The following is an 11,884-nucleotide window of genomic DNA, read 5'->3' on the forward strand; positions in this document are numbered from 1 at the left end:
TCTCTCATTTAGCAACCGCTTCTCTTTTGCTGAATTGGTGTATCAATTTGAAATCTGGTTTTTTTGTTATAATAAAATGTTTGTGATATGTCAAGCTTAATGCAGAGAAACCTTGATAGAAATACACACGTACAGTATTCTTGATGTGGTTATTTCATGATCGCTATATGTTTGTTAATATGTCTACAAGAACTAAACATCTTCACATTAGCTAATGATCAACTATAACCGGTTGCTTTTATAGCAGACAAAGTGAACAAGATGGTTATATAAATATCTCATCCCTTGATGTTCAGCTAAAAACAGAAGGTTTCAGCAGAAAAAGTGAAGAGGATGGTTATCAGGTGTAAGGGACTGCTTACCCCCAGATGCAGTTTCACTATTTTCATATTAGATAAGCCAAGATTACTTTTAGGTTGCTTTTAGATCTTAGTGGAAGAAATACTGTTGTGGATTTAGATACATTTTCTAGATGTGGATTTGGAGGTTCGTGTGATACTCATGTCTTCTCTGTTTCGGATGCAAGTTTAAGTTTTCTTTCGGGCAACTTTTATTATATATATCTTTCTATGTTCATTTTGTATGCACGGTGAAGTCAATTTTTTTGTTCTTTAGAACATACCTTTCTATGGAATAAGGCATTGTATGAAGCCAGAAGCAATGCATACGAGTCATAATGCAGGTTTTGGGTTCACATGTTGCCACATTTTCTTTGTAATTCCATTGTAAATTTGAAAATTATACTCTGAATTAATTAGGTTTAGATCTGACTGGTATGAAATAGTATGCATAGGTTAGAGGTTTGCATTTTTTTACATATGAGCTACTTCTATATATTTTGGGCATGAGCACCTCCTCAGTAGGTACATAAGATATCCTCCTCTCTCTTTGCTGCATCTATAATTAAAGTTCAGAAGTTGTCCTCCTCTCCTTTTGATGTGATTTTTTCCCAGTAGTTTTTGTTGCAGGATAGTGTCCTTTTTGTACATGAACTGATGGTTGGTGCTCACTGGTCTACAACCTCATGATCTGCAATTTCTCCATGAAGCTCTAAGTTCCCATGTCTTCATTTTCAGCACGGATCAACGAGTACCATCCAGCGAAATTTCCTGTGTTGTTCATATTTCTTCTTTGATTCCAGATCTCATCATCTCTCTATATTCTGTTTGTTTTATTGATACGGAGTTTGCCTTGAAATATTCCTTCTGATTTGCAATGTTTTATTGTCTAAGTTTCTACCTGAATATTGTGAATGAACAAGCACTGGTGCAACAGCCCACTTGGAGGAGAATACAGAGAGGTATTATTATTAATGGTCATGCTTTAAAATATATGCACCTAGCAAAGTTTCTTATTTTCAGAAATTGGGTTCTAACTGAAGTGGACAACAACAGTTTTGCAGATTTTATTGCCAGTAACGAGAAAGATCATGCGCCCATGGTTTTCAACTGTTTCCTGCTGCCGGAGGAACTCAGTATCCTGCAATAGGCCACCCACACGATGGACGAGATGCACTTGTACCGGACACACGGGTTGCTAGCATCCATGTTTCTGTTTTTGCTAATGATAGTACTTGCTAATTGATTGTACATATAATTTATTTGCTACAATTTGAGAGATGTAATAGTAATTTGAATTGTCGTATCTATAGAGGTATCCATCAGGTACTATGTTTTTATCAACCCATTGGTTTATCCAATTGAGCCGATATGTCCATTATAATGTACTACAGTACTATACAAATGGAAGAAGGTTGGTACCAGCAGGTGTACATGCATATGTCTTATCATTTGTTCGGTCAAGTAGCATGCATGCATGTTGGAATAGTAGGGCACTTGACAATGCTTCTTGATCTTAATAGGAACACTCTTTGCCTGTGATTTGTGACTTGGAAGTATGATGTATGTAGTACATCCGGGTACTCTGAAGGAGGTTAGTTAGTTCTCAAAGCCACACATACTTGTTTCGCAAAATAGATGGTTCATCACTATATATTTGTTTTTGCTAATGGTGTATGGTTTTTTTTGTAGAACTGTTCCCGGTACATACTTATGAAAACTCGGTGCAAGCAGAATTTGCCATCAGAGAAGATAGTCTCAAGTTTCTTTTTGTTTTAGGTCAACATTTCAACAAGGGTCTCTATGCCTATATTTATGTACAATCCACCTAAAATTTGATTCAACATGCACCTCTTGGCTCTCAAATTAAGGCCTATCTTTTTTTATTTGTTCTCTTCAAAATCAGTGGAAGAAGAGAAGAGCTTAGGATGTGCTTTCTTTGGAAAACAAAGAGAATGCTACTCTCCATTTTGGATGGAAAGCAGAAGTTTTTGCTAGGTACTTTAGGCCAACTTTTCCAGTAGTTGAGGGTCCTAAAAGAGATGGCATTATTGATGCATAACCGATTTTTGTATCATCATTATAAAGACACGCACATCATCTATCTCAAATGAAATTAATAAAACCAGAATATCAAACCAAACAAAATAAAAAACAAGAGTTAAAACCAAGCACCTTAAACTACATATGAAGATGAAAAACAAGAACATTGTGAGAAAAAACATACAATTAAACTTACACAAGCCTGAAAAACTCATGGAGTACACAACAACTAACATAAACAACCAACCAATTAGCCAAATAATGAACACAAGGCTCTTTCTATCCACGCATACAGAACTTCTATGTAGCGTCTAGGTAATGTGTGTTTCTTTATGAAAGATTTCAGCTTCCATACCAATACGATGGTTGTACATACACCACAACATAAAAAAAGTGAACATGCAACAACTGAGTAGTTAATTAGATAATTATCAGATAAAGTTTAATACCACCGTACGTAGAATTTCTTACACAACATCTCAGTGCATGGCTATGTAGAGCGGACTGTACACGATTTTAATCTGTAGCTTTTATTAGAAGTGTATCAAGGCGTGTGTCATTTGTTTGTCAATATGCATCATGCATTGGTTGTAATAAATGTACTTCTTTTCTATCTTGAGGTCTTATATCACCGTCTCTGTGTATGTATCAATGTGCTTTTGATCATGTAACAGCATATAACACACGTGAAGCCACCACGTATATTTCCTTAGGTTATAATAATTGTTCATGATTCTATCATGACGTATTGACGGGCGCGGCATGCCGCCACGCGGGTTAAGCTAGTACATACTAGTACATCACTTTTCTCTTTCAGTTTCTTTCATTGTGAATTTTATTGACTTAAATGAAGATATAAACACAATGAGCACACATCCGACTTCTTCATAGGTAGGATGCACACAACCAACATAAACACACACAGATGAAAATGTCATCAAAGAGTAAAGTCATACAAGTTTAAAAAAAGTAGTCATGCAAAATCAAAGATATGGCTAAGTGAGGAAACAGAAAAAGAAAACCCCGGAGTGATCAAAACTACAACAACAACCATATCTGCACAACCATCTTACGACGCCACAAGGACAACAGAAGGTTCAACATCGATACCATCAGGAAGGGAGCGTCGCTCAAGCGCCGCCATCACCTGATCCGACAACCAATGATCAGTCTTAGTTTTTACACTGGAGAACAAGTCCGAGCATATCCGAGCACACTTGATGGCGTGGAGATCATCTCCGCGAGCCATGTGGATATGAAGGATAAAATCCTCGAGCCATACTGCGGGATCGGTTGTGCCATCATATGATTCAATATTGACGGGCTTAAACCCCTCGGGGAAATCATGATCCAGTACTTCATCTGTGAAGCAGAGGGGGTGTGCAGCGCCTCTATATCGGGCCGCATCGCAACGTGGCTCTGATGGAGTCCGTCTGCGGCATTTGGCTCGGGCGTGGTTAGGTTTGTCACGTCCAAATAGGTAGCCGTCGTCGTGCCTCGAGGCACGTCCTCGCGATCCGTAGATCGATCTTGTATGTCCTGCTCTACTGTCCAGGGTCTGCCGGAGGTCGTACATGTGGTCTCGAGTTGTTCTGTCTCAATTTTTACGGGTCGGTGGGGCAGGCTGCTGCTCGGCTTGAGTTGCCGCTTTATCCCGACCGCGGGGTGGTCGGTCTGCCGCACTGCTTCAAACTCGTGGGGGTCGTTCCGTATTGCGCGAGGGAGGTATGGGCTTCTCCGGCGCCTCCTCATCGAACTGAGGTAGCATTTTACGTTTTGGGTAGCTCTTGGCTGGGCGCTTAAGGCCGTATTCTTCAGCTGTCAGGACATCGGTCCATCTGTCGACGAGCAGATCTTGTTCAGCTTGAAGCTGCTGTTGTTTCTTCTTCAGGCTCCTCGCAGTGGCTATGAGTTGAAGCTTAAAGCACTCCTGCTCCAGAGGGTCCTCAGGCACGATGAAGTCTTCGTTGCCGAGGCTTGTCTCTTCTTCGGAGGGCGGATGGTAACTATCGTCCTCCGAGTTTTCTTCTGTGGCCTGTTAATCAGGGTTGACTTGCCCTGGCTCCCGATTGTCTCGTTCGATAGTTTGCTCATCGGGTTCTTATGTTTCTTCGGCGCCATCCGGAGTGTTGTCGTCTTCTGCACCGGTGTTGTTGTCCCTGCTGCGGCGGGATTTAGAGCGGCGCCGCTGACGCCGGCGCTTTGGCTGTGTTTTAGGGGGGTCCTCCTTTGCTGGACTTTCCCTTTCATTGCCGCTGTTATTTTTTGGCGTGTCTACCATGTAGACATCGTATGAGGAAGTGGCCGTCCAACATCCAGTGAATGGCAGGTCCTGGCCCTGCTCCTGATCGGCATCGTCGTCCATACCGTCAATGTCTTCGGAGCCGTAGTCAAGCACGTCGGTTAAGTCATCGACGGTGGCTATGAAGTGGGTGGTGGGTGGGAAACAAAATTGTCCCTCCTCAGCCCCTTGCCCGAACCGGACATAGTTCGGCGGTGAGTTCCCTGCCAAGGACAGGTTCTTAAAAGAGTTTAGCACATCGCCCAAAGGTGAGTGCTGAAAGACATCTGCTGCGCTGAACTTGAAGATCGATAACCGACCGAGTTCGGTATCCGCGGACTCGCAGGGTTCAGAACTTATCGCCAGAGATGAGTCCAGGGTTCCATTGATGCAGATATCACATGGAGTAGAATCTGTGTGCGGCTCCAATGCCGTGGAATCGACAGCCTCCGTGATGGGGTTAAGCTTCCCATCTTCGGATGACTCGATCTGTTCTGGATCTAAGGCCAGAGTTATTACAGGACCTATCTCCTGGATGCGGCCCGATGACAGGTCTAAGCCATGCTTATCGGGGCGAAGGGGAGCGGTCGCCGCGGTCTCCAATCCGTCAGAGATCGAGTCTCCACGGATGTCCGCAACGTAGTTCAAGCTCCCGGATCTGACCTGATGGCCAGGGGCGTAGCTATCAATCTGCTCCAGATGGCCAAGCGAGTTGGCCCGCAGTACGAAGCCGCCGAATACGAAGATCTGTCCGGGGAGAAAGGTTTCTCCCTGGACAACGTCATTATAGATGATCGAAGGGGCCATCAGACCCTTTGCCGACGGCACAGTGGAACTCTCAATGAAAGCACCAATGTCGGTGTCAAAACCGGCGGATCTCGGGTAGGGGGTCCCGAACTGTGCGTCTAAGGTCGATGGTAACAGGAGACAGGGGACACGATGTTTACCCAGGTTCGGGCCCTCTCTATGGAGGTAATACCCTACTTCCTGCTTGATTGATCTTGATGAATATGAGTGTTACAAGAGTCGATCTACCACGAGATCGTAGAGGCTAAACCTTAGAAGCTAGCCTATGGTTATGATAATGAGTATCCGCCTATCCGGACTCTCTCAGATTTATATAGACACCGGAGAGATCTAGGGTTACATGGAGTCGGTTACATAAAAAGGAATCTACACGATTAGTCGCCAAGCTTGCCTTCCACGCCAAGGAGAGTCCTATCCGGACACGGGTGCAGTCTTCGGTCTTCGTATCTTCACAGCCCATCAGTCCGGCCCATGGCTAACAGGCCGGACGCCCGAGGACCCCTTAGTCCATGACTCCCTCAATGGCTACATCCCCTCAAGGAACGACTGAGAGAGTTGGTTCTGACATATCTCGGGTAGGGGGTCCCGAGCTAGTAGCCTAGATGCGATGGTAACAAAGACACGAGGTTTTACCTAGGTTCCGGCTCTCTCAATGAGATAATACCCTACGCGGTGCTTGTGTTTGTATTGATTTGGGGATGGAGTAGAATGTACAGACTGATCTACTACGAGATTATTCTGTGTGCTATGCCCTAGAGGCAATAATAAAGATGTTATTTTATATTTCCTTGTATCATGATAAATGTTTTTTATTCATGCTAGAATTGTATTAATCAGAAACTTGATACATGTGTGGATACATAGACGAAACACCATGTCCCTAGTAAGCCTCTACTAGACTAGCTCGTTAATCAAAGATGGTTAAGTTTCCTAACCATGGACATGTGTTGTCATTTGACAAACGGGATCACATCATTAGGAGAATGATGTGATGGACAAGACCCATCTGTTAGCTTAGCATTATGATCGTTCAGCTTTATTGCTATTGCTTTCTTCATGTCAAATACATATTCCTTGGACTATGAGATTATGCAACTCCCGAATATCGGAGGAATGCCTTGTGTGCTATCAAACGTCACAATGTAACTGGGTGATTATAAAGATGCTCTACAGGTATCTTTGAAGGTGTTTGTTGGGTTGGCATAGATCGAGATTAGGATTTGTCACTCTGAGTATCGGAGAGGTATCTCTAGGCCCTCTCGGTAATGCACATCATAAGAAGCCTTGCAAGCAAAGTGACTAATGAGTTAGTTGCAGGATGATGTATTACGGAACGAGTAAAGAGACTTGCCGGTAACGAGATTGAACTAGGTATGTAGATACCGACGATCGAACCTCGGGCAAGTAACATACCGATGGACAAAGGGAATAACGTATGTTGTCATAACGGTTTGACCAATAAAGATATTCGTAGAATATGTAGGAGCCAATATGAGCATCTAGGTTCTGCTATTGGTTATTGACCGGAGAGGTGTCTCGGTCATGCCTACATAGTTCTCAAACCCGTAGGGTCCGCACGCTTAACGTTCGATGACTATTTAGTATTATATGAGTTATGTGATTTGGTGACCGAATGTTGTTCGGAGTCCCGGATGAGATCACGGATATGACGAGGAGTCTCTAAATGGCCGAGAGGTAAATATTGATATATAGGATGATGGTATTCGGACACCAGAAGTGTTCCAGATTGTATCGGGTACTTATTGGGTCACCGGAAGGTGTTTCAGGTACCCCGACAATCCTATGGGCCATATGGGCGTTGTGAAGGAACACACCAGCCCACAAGGAGCTGGTGCGCCCTATAAGGCTATAGGAGGAGGAGAAGGAAAGGGGAAAAGGGAAAGGAAAGTGTGGACTAGGATTCCCACTTCCTTCCCTCACCCCCTCTTTCCTTCCCCTTCATGCATACATGGAAGGGGGGGGGGGGGCGCAGGGCAAGGCAGGGGCCCTAGGGGACGGCAGCCAACCCTAGGGCGCCCCTAGCTGCCTCTCCTCCCCCTCCCACCTATATATGTGTGGAGAGGGGGCGCCTAGAATACACACCAACAATTGTTAGCCGTGTGCGACGCCCCCTCCACAGTTTACGCCTCCGGTTATATCTTCGTAGTGCTTAGGCGAAGCCCTGCGCAGATCACTTCACCATCACCAAGCCGTCGTGCTAGTGGAACTCATCTACTTCCTCGACACTTTGCTGGATCAAGAGTTCGAGGGACGTCATCGAGCTGAACGTGTGCAGAACTCGGAGGTGACGTACGTTCGGTGCTTGATCGGTCGGATCTAGAAGAAGTTCGACTATATCAACCGCGTTGTCAAACGCTTCCGCTTTCGGTCTACGAGGGTACGTGGACACACTCTTCCCCTCTCGTTGCTATGCATCTCCTAGATAGATCTTGCGTGAGCGTAGGAATTTTTTTTAAAATTGCATGCTGATACGTCTCCAACGTATCAACAATTTTTTATTGTTCCATGCTATTATATTATCTGTTTTGGATGTTTTATATGCATTAATATGCTATTTTATATGATTTTGGGACTAACCTAGAGCCCAGTGCCAGTTCCTATTTTTTTTCCTTGTTTTAGAGTTTCACAGAAAAGGAATACCAAACGGAATGAAACTTTCGCGATCATTTTTCTTGGACTAGAAGACATCTAGAGGGCTTGGAGTGCACGTCAGGAAAGCCACGAGGCGGCCACAAGGTCGGGAGGCGCGCCCCCGCCCTTGTGGTCCCCTCGTGCTCCACCGACCTATTTCTTCCGCCTATATATATTCTCAAATATCCCAAAAACTTCCAGCTACATCATGTCATCTTGCTTAATGCGTTACTCTGTTCTTATGAACTTAATACTCTAGATGTAGGCAGGAGTCGGTCGATGTGTGGAATAATAGTAGTAGATGCAGGCAGGAGTTGGTCTACTTGACACGGACGTGATGCCTGATACGTCTCCAACGTATCTATAATTTTTTATTGTTCCATGATGTTATATTATCATTCTTGGATGTTTTATAATCATTTTATATCATTTTTTGGTACTAACCTATTGACATAGTGCCAAGTGCCAGTTGTTGTTTTCTGCATGTTTTTTACATCACAGGAAATCAATACCAAACGGAGTCCAAACGCAGCAAAACTTTTTGGAGATATTTTTGGACCAGAAGACATCCAGTGGGCCGAAGAAGCGCCCGGGGGTGCTCCGAGGGGAGCACAACCCACCAGGGCGCGCTAGGAGGCCCAGGCGCGCCCTGGTGGGTTGTGCCCACCTCGGGTGCCCCCTGAACCGACTCTGCTCTATAAATACCCCAATATTCCAGAAACCCTAGGGGAGTCGACAAAAATCAATTCCAGCCACCGCAGAGTCCAGAACCACCATATCCAATCTAGACACCATCACGGAGGGGTTCACCACTTCCATTGGTGCCTCTCCGATGATGCGTGAGTAGTTCTTTGTAGACCTACGGGTCCATAGTTAGTAGCTAGATGGCTTCCTCTCTCTCGTTTGATTCTCAATACAATGGTCTCTTGGAGATCCATATGATGTAACTCTTTTTGCGGTGTGTTTGTTGGGATCCGATGAACTCTGAGTTTATGATCAGATCTATCTTTTTATCCATGAAAGTTATTTGAGTTTCTTTGATATTTTATATGCATGATTGCTTATAGCCTCGTATTTCTTCTCCGATATTTGGGTTTTGTTTGGCCAACTTGATCTATTTATCTTGCAATCGGAAGAGGTGCTTTGTAGTGGGTTCGATCTTACGGTGCTTGATCCCAGTGACAGAAGGGGAACCGACACGTATGTATCGTTGCTACTAAGGATAAAACGATGGGGTCTATTTCTACATAAATAGATCTTGTCTACATCATGTCATCGTTCTTATTGCATTACTCCGTTTTTGCATGAACTTAATACACTAGATGCATGCTGGATAGCGGTCGATGTGTGGAGTAATAGTAGTAGATGCAGGCAGGAGTCGGTCTAGTAATCTTGGACGTGATGCCTATATAATGATCATTGCCTGGATATCGTCATGAGTATTTGAAGTTCTATCAATTGCCCAACAGTAATTTATTCACCACCGTTTGCTATTTTTCTCGAGAAAAGCCACTAGTGAAACCTACGCCCCCCGGGTCCCTTTCTCATATTATTTTCCTTTGCGATCTATTTTATTTGCCTTTTATTTTCAGATCTATTAAACCAAAATACAAAAATACCTTGCTGAAATTTATTTTATTTGGTGTTTGATCTATCAATATTTACAACTCTCTCACGTCTGTTTGCCAATTTCTAGCGCCGTTGCCCGAAAGCGATTGACAACCCCTTTAATACGTCGGGTTGCGAGTATTTGTTATTTGTGTGCAGGTGCTGCCTACGTAGTGTTGCTTGGTTCTCCTACTGGTTCGATAACCTTGGTCTCATCACTGAGGGAAATACCTACCGTCGTTGTGCTGCATCATCCCTTCCTCTTTGGGGAAATACCGACGTAGTTCTAGCAGGCATCAAAAGGAATTTCTGGCACCGTTGCCGGGGAGGATCTTCAACGTCTACCAGGTTCTTAATCACAAATCTCATCTTCTCACAATTTACATTATTTTCCATTTGCCTCTTATTTTCATCTCCCCCACTTCATAAAAATTTGCTGTTTTATTCGACCTCTTTTTCGTTTGCCTTTTTCTCGTCAGATCTCATGTTTGCTTGTGTTGCCATGTGCCTTCTATTTGCTTGCATCTTCGCTTGCTAAAAATCTATTGATATGGATCCTCATCCACTTGGTAATCTTTTCAAAAGATCCAATTATGATGAACCAATTGCTAATGAATTGAGTTCACTAGATTATGTTTATGAAGTTTTGCTTGAGATTTATGAATCTGAAAATTGTGATGAAGTGTTAAACGAAGGAATTTATAAAGTGATTCATGATATCTCCTTGAATGAAAAGCATGATTGCAATGATGTTATTATAAATTCTATTAATGTCAATTGTGTTAATACTATGCAAAACACCAAGCTTGGGGATGCTAATATTGCTATGTCCCCTACTTATTTCAATGATCATGATTGGGGTGATAATGATTCTTATGATCTTGATAGTTTATCTGAGCCTCATGATGAATATGTTTGCAATAATATTGAAAGTGGGTTTGAAAGAGTGTCAACTGTAGATAAAATAATCTCACTTATTTGAAGAGTGTTCAATCTTATGAAAATTTTGATAAAAGTTGGTTTGGAGAGGTCATGACTTTAGTTGATGTTAATCCCACTATTTTGGAAGAGTGTCAACTTTGCATGCATGTCGATCATGAAGAGAATATTTTATGTGATAATTATATTGTTGAATTTGATTATGATACTACATGTAACTATTATGAGAGAGGAAAATATGGTGGTAGAAATTTCCATGTTACTAAATCACCTCTCTTTGCATTGAAATTATTAATGCTTCGTTCTTCCTATTTGCATATGCTAGAAATTGCTTGCATTCAAAATTTATTTTCCTATAAAATTCCTATGCATAGGAAGTATGTTATACTTAAATGTGTTTTTCACATGTTTTATGGTGCTCTCTTTGTGTTTCAATTAATATTTTTCTTGTGAGCATCAATAAAATCTTATGCCTAGCTAAGGGCGTAAAACAATAGCGCTTGTTGGGAGGCAACCCAATGAATAAAATTTATTTTTGCCTTTTGCTTTCTGTTCTTGAGTGTTAGAACAATTATGCTACTTTTATGATTGTGTTTTTTGTGTTTTAATTAGTGTTTGTGCCAAGTAAAGCCTTTAGGAACCTCTTGAGTGATAGTTGTTTGATCTTGCTGAAAAAGAGAAACTTATGCACTCACCAAAATAATTTTCATAAATCACAGAAACGTGATTTTGCTCTGATTCTTTTTGCAGAAGATTAATATACAAATTGCTCAGGTTTTCCTAATTTATCAAGATTTTGAGAGTTACAGAAGTATTCAAAATATTCAGATTGCTACAGACTGTTCTGTTTTTGACAGACTCAGTTTTCTTTGCGTTGTGTGCTTATTTTGATGATTCTATGGTTTCCTCTGATGAGTTTTTGCCATAGAAAAGTTGGAATACAGTAGATATAATGCAAAAACAAAATATGAATTGGTTTTCTATAGTACTTATAGTAGTGATTTGTTTTCTTATACTAACGGATCTCGCGAAGGTTTTGTTGAGTTTTGTGTGATTGAAGTCTTTAAGTTTTGGGTTATCTTACGATGGATGAAGGAATAAGGAGTAAGAAGATCCTAAGCTTGGGGATTCCCATGGCACCCCAAGTTATTATCCAAATAGAAGCAAGCAACTAAGCTTGGGGATGCCCCGAGTGGCATCCCCTATTTCTTCTAAC

At 42.3% G+C, this 11,884-nt stretch overlaps 1 non-coding gene across 1 annotated transcript; it reads right to left on the reverse strand.

Annotated features, from left to right (window-relative positions):
* Positions 1 to 271: 271 nt before the first annotated feature.
* LOC123126444 (small nucleolar RNA snoR99) lies at positions 272 to 374 on the reverse strand. The gene has a single exon (XR_006461692.1). It is a non-coding gene; the product is annotated as a small nucleolar RNA snoR99 (small nucleolar RNA).
* Positions 375 to 11,884: the final 11,510 nt, after the last annotated feature.

The sequence above is a fragment of the Triticum aestivum genome, chromosome 5D (assembly GCF_018294505.1).
Source record: "Triticum aestivum cultivar Chinese Spring chromosome 5D, IWGSC CS RefSeq v2.1, whole genome shotgun sequence".
Classification (NCBI taxonomy): domain Eukaryota; kingdom Viridiplantae; phylum Streptophyta; class Magnoliopsida; order Poales; family Poaceae; genus Triticum; species Triticum aestivum.